The following is a 12298-nucleotide window of genomic DNA, read 5'->3' as shown; positions in this document are numbered from 1 at the left end:
CCCCAGAGTTCGAACCTCAAGGGTCTGCCGGAACCCGAAATCCGACAGACACGTCTCCAACGTATCTATAATTTTTCATTGTTCCATGCTATTATATTATCCATCTTGGATGTTTTATATGCATTTATATGCTATTTTATATGATTTTTGGGACTAACCTATTAATCTAGAGCCCAGTGCCAGTTTTTGTTTTCTTCCTTGTTTTTGAGTTTTCTAGAAAAGGAATACCAAACGAAGTCCAATTGACCTAAAAATTCACAGAGATTGTTTTTGGACCAGAAGAAGCCCACGGAGCATCGGAGATGGACCAGAAGAGTCCCGGGGCCACCACGAGGGTGAAGGGAATGCCCTACCCCCCTGGGCGCGCCCCCTACCTCGTGGCTTCTCGTGGACCCCCCCTGACTTGTTCCTGATGCCAACACCTCTTATATATCCCCAAACTTCCAGAACAGAACCTACATCAGGAGTTCCCCCACCGCAAGCCTCTGTAGCCACCAAAACCCAATCGGGACACTATTCCGGCACCCTTCCGGAGGGGGGATACATCACCGGTGGCCATCTTCATCATCCCGATGCTCTCCATGACGAGGAGGGAGTAGTTCACCCTCGGGGCTGAGGGTATGTACCAGTAGCTATGTGTTTGATCTCTCTCTCTCTCTCTCACTACTAGGGAAAAGCCTATACACAGAATCTTAGCAGCAGCACGGCTCAAAAAGGAGCGCTGCTGCTAATTAGTAGTAGCGCATGTGAGGGAAACTCGCTGCTGATAAGTTTTTAGCAGTAGCGCGCTCTGTGTAAACCGCGCTGCTACAAATATCGACCGGCGGTGTTCCCCTAACTCCATTTAGTAGTAGCGCCGTGGCGCGAACCGCGCTACTGCTACGGATGTAGTAGTAGCACACTTTTACTGAGATCGCTGCTGCTAAATTTCAAATTGGCACACTTTTTTGTCCCTGTTAGCAGTAGCGCCGTCGCCCAAAGCGCGCTGCTGCTAATTCCTTAGCAGCAGCGCGTTTTAGCACCCGCGCTACTGCTAATCCGCACCAACCCACCACCTTTTCCCCACCCGTCCCTCCCCTCCCCCTCCTCTTCCCTTTCCCCTACCTCCCCCACATGCTCCCACTCTCACTCTTCTTCTTCCTCAATACTTCTCCCCCATTACTCTCTCTCTTCTATCCACCTTTCTCTCTCTTCATTACTCCTGCCTAACTACACCACCTCCATTAATGCATCTCCTTTCTCTTTTTCCTTTCCCCTCCACTAGTTGAAGTTGTCTCCTCCCAAATTAGGTAGCTAGGTAGATGTAGGATTTAGTTAAGTGACCTATTTGCCCCCTAACTAGATCTTGAAGGAAATATGCCCTAGAGGCAATAATAAAGTTATTATTTATTTCCTTATATCATGATAAATGTTTATTATTCATGCTAGAATTGTATTAACCGGAAACATAATATATATGTGTGAATACATAGACAAACAGCGTGTCACTAGTATGCCTCTACTTGACTAGCTCATTAATCAAAGATGGTTATGTTTCCTAACCATAGACAAAGAGTTGTTATTTGATTAATGGGATCACATCATTAGATGAATGATCTGATTGACATGACCCATTCCGTTAGCCTAGCACTTGATCGTTTAGTATATTGCTATTGCTTTCTTCATGACTTATACAAAGTTCCTGCAACTATGAGATTGTGCAACTCCCGTTTACCGGAACAACACTTTGTGTGCTACCAAACGTCACAACATAACTGGGTGATTATAAAGGTGCTCTACAGGTGTTTCCGAAGGTACATGTTGGGTTGGCATAATTCGAGATTAGGTTTTGTCACTTCGATTGTCGGAGAGGTATCTCTGGGCCCTCTCGGTAATACTCATCACCTAAGCCTTGCAAGCATTGTAACTAATGAGTTAGTTATAAGATGATGTATTACAGAACGAGTAAAGAGACTTGCCGGTAACGAGATTGAACTAGGTATTGGATACCGACGATCAAATCTCGGGCAAGTAACATACCGATGACAAAGGGAACAACGTATGTTGTTATGCGGTTTGACCGATAAAGATCTTCGTAGAATATGTAGGAACCAATGTGGGCATCCAGGTCCCGCTATTGGTTATTGACTGAGAATGGTTCTAGGTCATGTCTACATAGTTCTCGAACCCGTAGGGTCCGCACACTTAACGTTATGATGATAGTTTTATTATGAGTTTATGAGTTTTGATGTACCGAAGGAGTTCGGAGTCCCAGATGAGATCGGGGACATGACGAGGAGTCTCGAAATGGTCGAGACGCAAAGATCGATATATTGGACGACTATATTCGGAGTTCGGAAAGGTTCCGAGTGATTCGGGTATTTTCGGGGGTACCGGGGAGTTACGGGAATACGAGGAAGAAGCAATGGGCCTCATGGGCCAAGTGGTGGAAGAGAGGAGGAAGGGCGCGCGGCCCCCCCTAGCCCAAACCGAATTGGACTAGGGGGCCGGGCCCCCTTTCCTTCTTCTCCTCCCTCTCCTTCCTTCTCCTTCTCCTCCCGTTCCTTCCCTTCTCCTAGTAGGACTTGGAAAGAGGGGGGAATCCTACTTGGAGTAGGATTCTCCCCCTTGGGCGCGCCTCCTCCTCTTGGCCGGCCCCCTCCCCCTTGCTCCTTTATATACGGGGGCAGGGGGGCACCCCATAGACACACAAGTTGATCTACGGATCGTTCCTTAGCCGTGTGCGGTGCCCCCCTCCACCATATTCCACCTCGGTCATATCGTCGCAGAGTTTAGGCGAAGCCCTGCACCGGTAGAACATCATCATCGTCAGCACACCGTCGTGTTGACGGAACTCATCTCCGGGGCTCGGCTGGATCGGAGGCCGGAGATCGTCATCGAGCTAAACGTGTGCTGAACGCGGAGGTGCCGTACGTTCGGTACTTGGATCGGTCGGATCGTGAAGACGTACGACTACATCAACCACGTTGTCATAACGCTTCCGCTAACGGTCTACGAGGGTACGTGGACATACACTCTCCCCTCTCGTTGCTATGCCATCACCATGATCTTGCGTGTGCGTAGGATTTTTTTTTGAAATTACTACGTTCCCCAACAGTGGCATCCGAGCCTAGGTTTTATGCGTTAATGTTATATGCATGAGTAGAACACAAGTGAGTTGTGGGCGATACAAGTCATACTGCTTACCAGCATGTCATACTTTGGTTCGGCGGTATTGTGAGATGAAGCGGCCCGGACCGACATTACGCGTACGCTTACGCGAGACTGGTTTCACCGTTACGAGCACTCGTGCTTAAAGGTGACTGGCGGGTGTCTGTCTCTCTCACTTTAGCTGAATCGAGTGTGGCTACGCCCGGTCCTTGCGAAGGTTAAAACAACACCAACTTGACGAACTATCATTGTGGTTTTGATGCGTAGGTAAGAACGATTCTTGCTCAGCCCGTAGCAGCCACATAAAATTTGCAACAACAAAGTAGAGGACGTCTAACTTGTTTTTGCAGGGCATGCTGTGATGTGATATGGCCAAGACGTGATGCTATATTTTATTGTATGAGATGATCATGTTTTGTAACCGAAGTTATCGGCAACTGGCAGGAGCCATATGGTTGTCGCTTTATTGTATGAAATGCAAACGCCCTGTAATTGCTTTACTTTATCACTAAGCGGTAGCGATAGTCGTAGAAGCAATAGATGGCATAGACGACAACGATGCTACGATGGAGATCAAGGTGTCGCGCCGGTGACGATGGTGATCACGACGGTGCTTCGAAGATGGAGATCACAAGCACAAGATGATGATGGCCATATCATATCACTTATATTGATTGCATGTGATGTTTATCCTTTATGCATCTTATCTTGCTTTGATTGACGGTAGCATTTTAAGATGATCTCTCACTAAAATTATCAAGAAGTGTTCCCCCTGAGTATGCACCATTGCCAAAGTTCGTCGTGCCCAGACACCACGTGATGATCGGGTGTGATAAGCTCTACGTCCATCTACAACGGGTGCAAGCCAGTTTTGCACACGCAGAATACTCAGGTTAAACTTGACGAGCCTAGCATATGCAGATATGGCCTCGGAACACGGAGACCGAAAGGTCGAGTGTGAATCATATAGTAGATATGATCAACATAGTGATGTTCACCATTGAAAACTACTCCATCTCACATGATGATCGGTTATGGTTTAGTTGATTTGGATCACGTGATCACTTAGAGGATTAGAGGGATGTCTTTCTAAGTGGGAGTTCTTAAGTAATATGATTAATTGAACTTAAATTTATCATGAACTTAGTCCTGGTAGTATTTTGCAAATTATGCTGTAGCTTGCGTTGTTGCTTTCATATGTTTATTTTGATATGTTCCTAGAGAAAATTGTGTTGAAAAATGTTAGTAGCAATGATGCGGATTGGATCCGTGATCTGAGGTTTATCCTCATTGCTGCGCAGAAGAATTATGTCCTTGATGCACCGCTAGGTGACAGACCTATTGCAGGAGCAGATGCAAACGTTATGAACGTTTGGCTAGCTCAATATGATGACTACTTGATAGTTTAGTGCACCATGCTTAACGGCTTAGAATCGGGACTTCAAAGACGTTTTGAACATCATGGACCATATGAGATGTTCCAGGAGTTGAAGTTAATATTTCAAGCAAATACCCGAGTTGAGAGATATGAAGTCTCCAACAAGTTCTATAGCTAAAAGATGGAGGAGAATTGCTCAACTAGTGAGCATGTGCTCAGATTGTCTGGGTACTACAATCGCTTGAATCAAATGGGAGTTAATCTTCTAGATAAAATAGTGATTGACAGAATTCTCTAGTCACCATCACCAAGTTAGTAGAACTTCGTGATGAACTATAATATGCAAGGGATAACGGAAACGATTCCCAAGCTCTTCGTGATGCTAAAATCGACGAAGGTAGAAATCAAGAAAAACATCAAGTGTTGATGGTAGACAAGACCACTAGTTTCAAGAAAAGGGCAAAGGGAAGAAGGGTAACTTCAAGAAGAACAGCAAGCAAGTTGCTGCTCAAGTGAAGAAGCCCAAGTCTAGACCTAAGCCTGAGACTAAGTGCTTCTACTGCAAAGGGAGTGGTCACTGGAAGCAGAACTACCCCAAGTATTTGGCGGATAAGAAGGATGGCAAAGTGAACATAGGTATATTTGATATACATGTTATTGATGTGTACTTTAATAGTGTTTATAGCAACCCCTTGGTATTTGATACTAGTTCAGTTGCTAAGAGTAGTAACTCGAAACGGGAGTTGCAGAATAAACAGAAACTAGTTGAGGGTGAAGTGACGATGTGTGTTGGAAGTGGTTCCAAGATTGATATGATCATCATCGTACAGTCCCTATACTTTTGAGATTAGTGTTGAACCTAAATAAATGTTATTTGGTGTTTGCGTTGAGCATGAATATGATTTGATCATGTTTATTGCAATATGGTTATTCATTTAAAATCAGAGAATAATTGTTGTTCTGTTTAAATGAATAAAACCTTTGATGGTCATACACCCAATGAAAATAGTTTGTTGGATCTCGATCGTAGTGAAACACATATTCATAATATTGATGCCAAAAGATGCAAAGTTAATAATGATAGTGCAACCTATTTGTGGCACTGCCGTTTGGGTCATATCGGTATAAAGCGCATGAAGAAACTCCATAAAGATGGATTTTCGGAATCACTTGGTTATGAATCATTTGATGCTTGCGAACCGTGCCTTTTGGGCAAGATGACTAAATCTCCGTTCTCCGGAACAATGGAACAAGCTACTGACTTATTGGAAATAATACATACCGATGTATGCGATCCAATGAGTGTTGACGCTCGTGGCAAGTATCGTTATTTTCTGACCTTCACAAGATGATTTGAGCAGATATGGGTATATCTACTTGATGAAACATAAGTCTGAAATAGTTGAAAGGTTCAAAGAATTTCAGAGTGAAGTGGAGAATCATCATAACAAGAAAATAAAGTTTCTGTGATGTGATTGCGGAGACAAATATTTGAGTTACGAGTTTGGTCTTCAATTAAAACAAAGTGGAATAGTTTCACAGCTCACGCCACCTGGAACACCACAACGTTATGGTGTGTCCGAACATCGTAACCGCACTTTATTGGATATGGTGCGATCTATGATGTCTCTTACTGATTTACCAATATTGTTTTGGGGTTATGCATTAGAGACAGCTGCATTCACGTTAAAAGGGCACCATCAAAAATCCGTTGAGACGACACCTTATGAACTGTGGTTTGACAAGAAACCAAAGTTGTCGTTTCTTAAAGTTTGGGGTTGCGATGCTTATATGAAAAAAGTTTCATCCTGATAAGCTCAAACCCAAATCAGAGAAATGTGTCTTCATAGGATACCCAAAGGAGACAGTTGGGTACACCTTCTATCACAGATCCGAAGGCAAGATATTCATTGCTGAGAATGGATCCTTTCCAGAGAAGAAGTTTCTCTCGAAAGAAGTGAGTGGGAGGAAAGTAGAACTTGATGAGGTAACTGTACCTTCTCCCGAATTGGAAAATAGTTCATCACTGAAATCAGTTCCAGTGATTCCTACACCAATTAGTGAGGAAGCTAATGATGATGATCATGAAACTTCAGATCAAGTCACTACAGAACCTCGTAGGCCTTCTAGAGTACGGTCCGCACCAGAGTGGTACGGTAATCCTGTTCTGGAAGTCATGTTACTAGACCATGATGAACCTATGAACTATGAAGAAGCGATGGTGAGCCCAGATTCCGCAAAATGGCTTGAGGCCATGAAACCTGAGAAATGATCCATGTATGAGAACAAAGTATAGACTTTGATGGATTTGCCCGATGATCAGCAAGCCATAGAAAATAAATGGATCTTCAAGAGGAAGACGGACGCTGATAGTAGTGTTACTATCTACAAAGCTAGACTTGTCGAAAAAGGTTTTTGACAAAGTTCAAAGTGTTAACTACGATGAGATTTTCTCACTCGTATCGATGCTTAAAGTCTGTCCGAATCATGTTAGCAATTGCCACATTTTATGAAATCTGGCAAATGGATAACAAAACTGCAATCCTTAATGGATTTCTTAAAGAAGAGTTGTATATGATGCAACCAGAAGGTTTTGTCAATCCTAAAGGTGTTAACAACATGTGCAAGCTCCAGCGATCCATCTATGGACTGGTGCAAGCATCTCGGAGCTGGAATATACGCTTTGATAAGTTGATTAAAGCATATAGTTTTATACAGACTTGCAGTGAAGCCTGTATTTACAAGAAAGTGAGTGGGAGCACTATAGCATTTCTGATAAGTATATGTGAATGACATATTGTTGATCGGAAATAATGTAGAATTATTCTGCAAAGCATAAAGGAGTGTTTTGAAGGAGTTTTTCAAAGAAAGACCTCAGTAAAAGCTACTTACACATTGAGCATCAAAATCTATTAAGATAGATCAAGACGCTTGATAAGATTTTCAATGAGTACATACCTTGACAAGATTTTGAAGTAGTTCAAAATAGAACAGTCAAAGAAAGAGTTCTTGCCTGTGTTGCAAAGGTATGAAATTGAGTAAGACTCAAATCCCGACCACGACAGAAAATAGAAAAGGAATGAAAGTCATTCCCTATGCATCAGTCATAGGTTCTATAAAAGTATGCCATGCTATGGACCAAACCTATTGTATACTCTGCCATGGTTTGGCAAGAGAGTACAATAGTGATCTAGGAGTAGATCACTAGACATTGGTCAAAATTATCCTTAGTGGAATAAGGATATGTTTCTCGATTATGGAGGTGAAAAAAAAGGTTCGTCGTAAAGGGTTACGTCGATACAAGTTTTGGCATTGATCCAGATGACTCTAAGTCTTAATCTGGATACATATTGAAAGTGGGAGCAATTAGCTAGAGTAGCTCCATGCGGAGCATTGTAGACATAGAATATTTGCAAAATACATACGGCTCTGAATGTGACAGACCCGTTGACTAAACTTCTCTCACAAGCAAAACATGATCATACCTTAGTGCTCTTTGGGTGTTAATCACATAGTGATGTGAACTAGATTATTGACTCTAGTAAACCCTTTGGGTGTTGATCACATAACGATGTGAACTATGGGTGTTAATCACATGGTGATGTGAACTATTGGTGTTAAATCACATGGTGATGTGAACTAGATTATTGACTCTAGTGCAAGTGGGAGACTGAAGGAAATATGCCCTAGAGGCAATAATAAAGTTATTATTTATTTCCTTATATCATGATAAATGTTTATTATTCATGCTAGAATTGTATTAACCGGAAACATAATACATGTGTGAATACATAGACAAACAGAGTGTCACTAGTATGCCTCTACTTGACTAGCTCATTAATCAAAGATGGTTATGTTTCCTAACCATAGACAAAGAGTTGTTATTTGATTAATGGGATCACATCATTAGATGAATGATCTGATTGACATGACCCATTCCGTTAGCCTATCACTTGATCGTTTAGTATATTGCTATTGCTTTCTTCATGACTTATACAAAGTTCCTGCAACTATGAGATTGTGCAACTCCCGTTTACCGGAAGAACACTTTATGTGCTACCAAACGTCACAACGTAACTGGGTGATTATAAAGGTGCTCTACAGGTGTTTCCGAAGGTACATGTTGGGTTGGCATAATTCGAGATTAGGTTTTGTCACTCCGATTGTCGGAGAGGTATCTCTGGGCCCTCTCGGTAATACTCATCACCTAAGCCTTGCAAGCATTGTAACTAATGAGTTAGTTATAAGATGATGTATTACAGAACGAGTAAAGAGACTTGCCGGTAACGAGATTGAACTAGGTATTGGATACCGACGATCAAATCTCGGGCAAGTAACATACCGATGACAAAGGGAACAACGTATGTTGTTATGCGGTTTGACCGATAAAGATCTTCGTAGAATATGTAGGAACCAATGTGGGCATCCAGGTCCCGCTATTGGTTATTGACCGAGAATGGTTCTAGGTCATGTCTACATAGTTCTCGAACCTGTAGGGTCCGCACGCTTAACGTTACGATGACAGTTTTATTATGAGTTTATGAGGTTTGATGTACCGAAGGAGTTCGGAGTCCCAGATGAGATCGGGGACATGACGAGGATTCTCGAAATGGTCGAGACGTAAAGATCGATATATTGGACGACTATATTCGGAGTTCGGAAATGTTCCGAGTGATTCGGGTATTTTCGGGGGTACCGGGGAGTTACGGGAATACGAGGAAGAAGCAATGGGCCTCATGGGCCAAGTGGTGGAAGAGAGGAGGAAGGGAGCGCGGTCCCCCTAGCCCATATCGAATTGGACTAGGGGGCCGGGCCCCCTTTCCTTCTTCTCCTTCCTCTCCTTCCTTCTCCTTCTCCTCCCCTTCCTTCCCTTCTCCTAGTAGGACTTGGAAAGAGGGGGGGATCCTACTTGGAGTAGGATTCTCCCCCTTGGGCGCGCCTCCTCCTCTTGGCCGGCCCCCTCCCCCTTGCTCCTTTATATACGGGGGCAGGGGGGCACCCCATAGACACACAAGTTGATCTACGGATCGTTCCTTAGCCGTGTGCGGTGCCCCCTCCACCATATTCCACCTCGGTCATATCGTCACAGAGTTTAGGCGAAGCCCTGCGCCAGTAGAACATCATCATCGTCACCACGCCGTCGTGCTGACGGAACTCATCTCCGGAGCTCGGCTGGATCGGAGGCCGGAGATCGTCATCGAGCTGAACGTGTGCTGAACTCGGAGGTGCCGTACGTTCGGTACTTGGATCGGTCGGATCGTGAAGACGTACGACTACATCAATCGCGTTGTCATAACGCTTCCACTAACGGTCTACGAGGGTACGTGGACATACACTCTCCCCTCTCGTTGCTATGCCATCACCATGATCTTGCTTGTGCGTAGGAATTTTTTTTGAAATTACTACGTTCCCCAACAGATCTATCTTTGTCAAGAAGAGCTTTGTGCACTTTTGATCTCCCTACAACATCATCTCCACCGTGTGCTCGATCTCGAGATAGAGGTGATGAAAATTTCATGCTTTTGCAAAATAGAAATATGTTTATGTGTGTGTGATATGTTTGTGGAAATTGTGTGTGTGGCATGAGTTGACGCCAAATTGTGCTTTTGAGTTGCCTATGTTTTGCCGAAATGTCGATTTATTTCCGTTTCGGCGAACTTCGGGCAAACTCTAGATCCATATATGTCCTATTTTTAGGGAAGGTCATGCCAAATTTTTGTATTACTTTGATGCATGCATGCATTTTTATAATCAATTTGTTTATTATTACCGTGCAGAGTTGACGATGGTCAGTGGAACGATGGTGGACAGGTGGTTGCGGTCGGCGGTGCAGGACATGAAAGAAAATAACCGGACAGAGGTTTTATGTCGGTGTCGAAAATGCAAAGGAATAGTTTGGCTCGACCCCCATGACGATGGTCGTGTCGAAGCGCACCTGCTCATGACTGGTTTCATGGATGGCTATACTCGGTGGATAATTGAAGATGAGGATGACGATGTTGAGGATGCCGACGGGGTAGGCAATGATGACACGGGGCAAGACGAAGAGATGATCGATAATGGCGGCGGGGAAGAGGCCGGACATGGCGGCGGAGAAGGGGCCGGACATGGCGGAGGAGAAGGGGCCAGACATGGCGGCGGAGAGAATGACATGGACTCCACGCAGCAGAGTTCGTCAGTACTAAGTTCAATCGTGCGGGACCCTCATGTTCAAGCATTGCTTCGCAAGGAGATGAGTACTGAGAGAGCTGCTTCTAGAGAGGAGGCTAAGCTGCAGCAACTGGTGGTAGACTCGAACACTCCATTGTATGATGGTTGCAATCCTGAGGTGACCCGCTTGAGTTTCATGCTCCAACTCCTGAAGACGAAGGCTAAAAACAAATGGACCGACACTAGCCTCGATGAGCATCTCAAGTACCTAAAGGATGTTCTTCCCGCGGGTAATCTATGTCCTACTAGTGTTGATGAGGCCAAGAAGATCGTGCGCCCTCTTGATCTGCCACACGTTAGATACCATGCATGCATCAACGATTGCATAATTTATCGGAAGGAGCACGCGGAAAAAACAAGCTGACCGGTGTGCAATGCTTCTCGATACAAGAAGGCCGGGAAGAAATGTCGCCAGAAAGTTGTATGGTACTTACCGATCACTCCCCGTCTCCAGAGGTATTTTGTAGATCCCAAGGAAGCAAAGCTAATGCGCTGGCACGCGGAGAGGAAGAAGCCCGACGATGGAGATGATCCGAAGCTGAGACACGTGAAGGATGGAAGCCAGTGGAGAGCGTTGAACAGCTTCTATTGGTATTTTGAATGTGATGTAAGGAACATCGTGCTTGGCGCGTGTACCGATGGCATGAATCCGTTTGGCAACCAGAACAACAACCATAGCACATGGCCCATGTTTGTATGGATGTACAACCTCCCCCTTGGTTGTGCATGAAATCAAAGTACATTCACATGAGCATGCTTATTCAAGGGCCGAAACAACCAGGAAATAATATTAATTTGTATCTGGGGCTACTTCAAGGGGAGTTAGACACGTTATGGAAAACACCGGCCAAGGCATGGGACGCCAGCAAAGGTGAGTATTTCAACATGAGAGCCGCGCTGATCACGACAGTGCAGGACTATCTCGGTTACGGATATGTGGCAGGCCAGGTGTGCCATGGATATTGCGGATGCACGCAGTGCATGGATGATACGACGTCTCAGCAGCTAACGTCAAGGAAAGATGGCGGGTCTGGGAAAATCGTGTACATGGGGCATCGAAGATGGCTTGAACAGGACGACCCGTGGAGAAACCGTGGAGATCTATTCAATGGTCACGCTGAGCATCGAGGACCTCCACGTAAGCGGAGCGGTGCCGAAATCGATGAGCTGTTGAAAAACTAGAAGGAGTGCCCCGCGCTGGGAAAGACGATGAGAAAGGCGCCGGAGCCGCTGCTGAAGGTATGGAAGACGAGGTCTATGTTCTGGGACTTGGAGTACTGGCACAAACTCGATACAACTCATTGCCTTGATCAAATGCATATCTGTAAGAATGTCCTTGAGAGCTTGCTCGCAACACTGATGAACATGCCGGATAAGACCAAGGATGGGCCAAAGGCGAGAAAAGACTTGCAAGATTTGAAAATTAGGGAATATCTGCACATGCTGCCCCGTAAAATGTCAGACGAGACAGAGACAGAGACAGAGGCACGGGAGAACAAGGGCAAGAAAATAAAGAAAGAGCATTATTGCCCCCCTTCTTGCTTCACCTTAAGTCAGGCT

The sequence above is a fragment of the Triticum dicoccoides genome, chromosome 5B (genome assembly GCF_002162155.2).
Source record: "Triticum dicoccoides isolate Atlit2015 ecotype Zavitan chromosome 5B, WEW_v2.0, whole genome shotgun sequence".
Taxonomy (NCBI): domain Eukaryota; kingdom Viridiplantae; phylum Streptophyta; class Magnoliopsida; order Poales; family Poaceae; genus Triticum; species Triticum dicoccoides.
The sequence above is the reverse complement of the archived record's forward strand: the minus strand, read 5'-3'. Positions refer to the sequence as shown.